Consider the following 6000-nt stretch of genomic DNA (forward strand, 5'->3'; position numbering starts at 1 on the left):
ACATCCACCAGCTCCTCCTGGGGGATCCCAAGGCGTTCCCAGGCCAGCCAAGATATATATTTCTCCCAACGTGTCCTGGGTCTTGCCTGGGGTCTCCTCCCAGTTGGTCGCGAGCAGAACACCTCCATAGAGAGGCGCCCAGGAGGCATCCTGACTAGGTGCCTGAATCACCTCAACTGGCTCCTTTCAATGCGGAGGAGCAGCGACTCTACTCCAAGCTCCTCCCGGGTGTCCGAGCTCCTCACCCTATCTCTAAGGGTACGCCCAGCCACCCTGCGGAGGAAGCTCATTTCCGCCGCTTGTATCCGCGATCTCATTCTTTCGGTCACTACCCAGAGCTCGTGACCATCGGTGAGGGTTGGAACTAAGATCGACTGGTAAATTGAGAGCCTTGCCTTCTGACTCAGCTCCTTCTTCACCACGACGGTCCGGTACAACGGCCGCATGACTGCCGCCGCCGCCCCGATCCGCCGGTCAATCTCCCGCTCCATTTTACCCTCACTCGTGAACAAGACCCCGAGATACTTGAACTCCTCCACTTGAGGCAGAAACTCAGTCCCAACTCGGAGGGGGCAAGCCACCTTTTTCCGGCATAGGACCATGGCCTCGGACTTGGAGGTGCTGATCCTCATCCCGACCACTTCACACTCGGCTGCAAACCGCCCCAACGTGTGCTGGAGGTCACAGTTTGATGAGGCCAACAGAACCACATCATCTGCAAAAAGCAGAGACACAATCCTGAGGCCACCGTACTGGACACCCTCCTCATCCCAACTGCGCCTTGAGATCCTGTCCATGAAAATTAAGAACAAGATTGGAGACAAGGTACAGCCCTGGCGGAGTCCAACACTCACTGGGAATGAGTTTGACTTTGTGCCGAGAATATGGACACAGCTCTCACTGCAGTTATACAGGGACCGAATGGCTCGCAGCAGCAAACCTGGCACCCCATACTCCCACAGTACCCCCCACAGGACACCCCGGGGAACACGATCATAAGCCTTCTCCAGGTCCACGAAACACATGTAGACTGGATTGGCAAATTCCCATGATCCCTCCAGTGTCCGTGCAAGGGTGAACAGCTGGTCCGCTGTTCCACGGCCAGGACGGAATCCACATTGTTCCTCCTGGATCCGAGGTTCGACAATCGGCCACAGTCTCCTTTCCAGTACCCTAGAGTAAGCTTTCCCAGGGAGGCTGAGTAGTGTGATACCCCAATAATTGGAGCACACTCTCCGGTCCCCTTTTTTAAAAATGGGGACCACCACCCCCGACTGCCACGCCACAGGCACTGTCCCTGAATCCCATGCAACGTTGAAGAGGCGTGTCAGCCATGACAGCCCTACAACATCCAAAGCCTTCAGCATTTCAGGGCGGATCTCATCCACTCCTGGCGCCTTGCCACTACAGAGTTTTCTAACTGCCTCAGTGACCTCTGCCAGAGAGATGGGTGACAACCTTCCTGAATCTTCTAGCCCTGCCTCCTCTATGGAGGGCGTGTCAGTTGGGTTTAGGAGCTCCTCAAAGTGTTCCTTCCACCGTCCGACCACAGCCTCAGTTGAGGTCAGGACCTCCCCATCCCTGCTGAGAACAGCCTGGACGAGGCCCTGCCTGCCCTTCCTGAGTCGCCTGATGGTTTACCAGAACCTCTTTGAGGCCAACCGAAAGTCCTTTTCCATGGCCTCCCCAAACTCCTCCCATACCCGAGTTTTTGCTTCCATGACAGCCATTGCTGCAGCCCTTTTGGCATCCGGTACCTCTCAGCCAATTCTGCAGTCCTTCGTGCTAGCCAAGCCCGGAAGGCCTCCTTCTTCAGCCTGACGGTTTCCCTCAACGGTGGCGTCCACCACTGGGTCCTTGGGTTGCCGCCACGACAGGGACCGACGACCGTCTGGCCACAGCTCAAAGCTGCCGCTTCAACAATGGAGGTTCTGAACAGGGTCCATTCAGACTCCATGTCCCCAGCCTCCCTCGGGATCAGGGAGAAGCTCCTCCGGAGGTGTGAGTTGAAGATCTTCCGTACAGGGTCCTCAGCCAGCCGTTCCCAGTTCACCCTCACTATGCGCTTGGGTTTACCAGGTCTGTCCGGCAGCCTCCCCCGCCATCTGATCCAACTCACCACCAGGTGGTGATCAGTTGACAGCTCTGCCCCTCTCTTTACCCGAGTGTCCAGCACATACGGCCGCAGGTCTGATGAGACGACTACAAAGTCGATCATCGACCGTTGGCCTAAGGAGCTCTGGTACCAGGTACACTTATGAGCTGCCTTATACTCAAACATGGTGTTTGTTATGGACAATCCATGACTCGCACAGAAGTCCAACAACAAAGCATCACTCAGGTTCAGATCGGGTAGGCCGTTCCTCCCAATCACTCCACTCCAAGTCTCTCCATCATTGCCAACGTGAGCATTGAAGTCTCACAATACAAATACAGAATACACAGATGGTGTCTTCACTAGGACACTTTCCAGTGTATCTAGGAAGGCTGGGTACTCTGAGCTGCCGTTTGGTGCGTATGCCATCACGACAGTCAGAGATTTGCCCCCTGCAACCCGAAGTCACAGTGAGGCAACCCTCTCGTTCACCGGGACAAACTCCAACACAGCGGCGCTCAGTCGGGGGCTAACAAGTAACCCCACACCTGCCCGTCGCCTCTCACCCCAGGCAACTCCAGAGAAAGACAGAGTCCAGCCCCCATCCAGGAGTTTGGTTCCAGAGCCAAGGCTGTGTGTAGAAGTGAGCCCAACTATATCTAGTTGGTATCGCTCCACCTCCCGCACAAGTTCCGGCTCCTTCTCCCCCAGAGAGGTGACATTCCGCGTGACATTTCTGTACCGTAAGTGCAGTCCGCTGAGGCCCTCGCCGCATCCAGCCACCCGTGTGGCATCGCACCTGGCCCCTATTTCTCCCCTCGCAGGTGGTGGGCCCACGAGAGGTGTTATGAACGTGATGAGTTTAATATATGTTATATATACGTTATCCTTATTTTAAGCTAACATAAAGTTACTGTCCTGATACTAAGTTAAGCTAATTTAGACTATGTCACCTCAAATGTGTTGAGAAGAAAGGAGTTAAGAACAGAGAAGGGAAGGAGAGCAGAGGTGCCAGAAGCAGATGTAAGAGAATAAAATATGCATTTAATCTTTTTAGCATCTTAAGTTTATGATCAGAAATCTTAATACTTCTTTTTTTTCTTAAATTAGGTTTGTAGGCTCTTTTCCACTATGTTTATTGCAAATCATATTAGATTTAAATTCACTGTGTTGTGGCAGAGAAAATATTCAGTTTAAAAAGTTTTGATAACTTTGATATCAGGTGGCTTTAATTTCTTATCTCCAGACCTTTATACAAATTTTGTACCTCGTCGCAGAAAATAACGTTGCATTGCATTGCAAACCCCTGAGTAGTTTTCTAGATGTTTTAATGCAGTTTATCGTGTTGGACAGCACCACAGGATAAAATTAGCTCTGGTAATAAGGACTAAAATGATCTCCTGTATTCTTTTTGAATCACTGTTGTATCATTAGTTCTTTAAATGAGGAGGAATGTGAGTTGTGATTTGAGTTATGATGACTAATCTCTCAACATCTCAGTGCCACTCCGTCTCCCTGTTAAATGAGCAGTGACAAATGATGACCCAGGCCTGCTGTAGGAAAAGTCTGCAAGTGTATCTACTCCCACTGATGTAATCAATATATTGGTAAATGTTTCAGGTGAGGTCACAGCACCAGAACATCTGAAAGCTCCAGTGGACAAGCCCTTTACTCTGACCTGCAGTGTTTCAGGGGAATGCCCCCAGACCCCCTAGGTTTGGGCTAAGCCTTGAATGTTTACAATGTCTAGCTCTGCCCGCGTGTTTCTACAGTAAAATCATTACGTGGACATTCAGGGAAATTTCTGTTAGCTTTGAAGAGATACACTATGGAGCAGAGGTATGGACTCGAGTCACATGACTTGGACTCCAGTCAGAATCGAGTTACGATTCTGATGACTTCAGACTCCACTCGACATAAGTAAAAATTACTTTAATACCAGTAACTCGACTTCACTCGGACTTTACCTCTTTGGCTTGTGATGACTTGACATGTTTCATAGGAAAAATATTTAATTTATTTATCTCATCAAAATGGTGAGAAGCTGTTTCCTCGTATTCTTGCCCACACGGGACTGCAGCGGAGCCTATAATGACCACTGATAACGCTGCATGCACAGGAGAGAGAGGCATTGGCTCGCAGACAAGAAAATGAAACCTCGGGTTATTGCATTTGGTTTCAAAGACTACACTGTTGTAAAGAGCAAACGGATGGCAATATGTAAAACAAGCGGGACCAAAATTACAGAAAGCAACAATGTCCAACTTTGTTCGACACTTAAGGTTGCACAAAGACCGGTAAATTAAGTATACTTTGACATTATAATTACAGGTGCTCCTCAGCCTACGATGGGGTTACCTCCCGATAAATCCGATTAAGTATAAAACATGGTAAGTCGAAAATGCATTTAATACAGTACATCTAACCTACATCATAGCGTAGCCCAGGCTACCTTAAAAGTGCTCAGAAACGCTGGCAACATAGTACACTGTAGAGCATAGGTGTCAAACTTTGGCCCGCGAGACAATACCAAATGACTACTAGAGCTGGCCCGCCGGTATTATACAGCGCATGTATCGCTAATACTACTGCCATGCTCTGGGGCAGACGCCTTGCGAGCGGAGGGCGGCACGACACGACAACTACAAATCCCAGAATGCTCTGCTGGTGTTTCGGCGCGTCAATCAGGACAGGACCCATCAACATCCTCTCCTCTGTTGACGATAGTCATAGCGACCTCATGCTGCTACTACTGGCACCGTGCTACCCTTCCCAATAATGGCGAAAAGAAAGGCAGAAAACAGGAGTTTTCTGGACAGGTGGGAGGCAGAATATCTGTTTACATACGTAAAAGACCTGTTTGTCTTGTATGTGGAGTCAACGTGGCTATAACCAAGGAGTACAACATTAGACGACACTATGAAACGAAACACCACGACAAGTACAAGGACCTGGACCAGTGTTGGCCCGCGACTTTGTCCAAGTTTTAAATTTTGGCCCACTGTGTATTTGAGTTTGACACCCCTGCTGTAGAGTATCGGTTGTTTACCCTCGTGATCGTGTGGCTGACTGGGAGCTGCCCGGCATCACGAGAGAATATCGTTCCACATATCGCTAGCCGGTAGAAGATCAAAATTCGAAGTACGGTTTCTACTGAATGCGGATCGCTTTTGCACCATCGTAAAGTTAAAAAATAAACCTAAAACAATGAGCTGTCGACATACCTGTGGTGGCACAATCTTTTCTTGCTCATTCATTCTTACTCACTGACACACCCACACACGCCTTACTCACGCACCTAACTTACTAACCGACTCAATTCAAGTTGCTTTACTGGCATGACTCTTAGGATACAGTGTTACCAAAGTCAGTTTTCAGTAACACTCAGTGTTCAGAAATCAAAGCCAGTATATAGTATTCACTCTCACTTGTTTGGTCCGTGAGAAAATGAAGAAAACTTTGGTTAATCTTTGGGCTTGTTATCGTTGGTCCTTTAAAACGTTTCAGTTTGGAAAGTTTGAAAATATGATGTGTTCATTTGAAAATATGCTGTTTAATCAGGCTTTCATCTCTAAAGTTTATTTGAAAATAATAAAAATTTTAAAAGGCATTCACTATTTGTGCTAATTTAGTACACTAACTGTCACTCTGCAGGCAAAAATGCAAGAGCATTAAACTGGTCGAAGAGTGCACAATGACTTGTTTAGAACTTGAAACCTAAGGTTAAGCACTTGGACTTTACTTTGGACTTGGTAATCCTTGACTTGGGACTTGTCGGGACTTCTGTCTTGACTTGGCACATGACTCGGGACTTCATTAGGACTTCAGACTTTCCTGTTACTTGCCAAACAATGACTTTGTCCCACCTCTGCTATAGAGTGACCAGTGCTGTTCATTGGCTGACT

Source organism: Chanos chanos, chromosome 3 (assembly GCF_902362185.1).
Source record: "Chanos chanos chromosome 3, fChaCha1.1, whole genome shotgun sequence".
Classification (NCBI taxonomy): domain Eukaryota; kingdom Metazoa; phylum Chordata; class Actinopteri; order Gonorynchiformes; family Chanidae; genus Chanos; species Chanos chanos.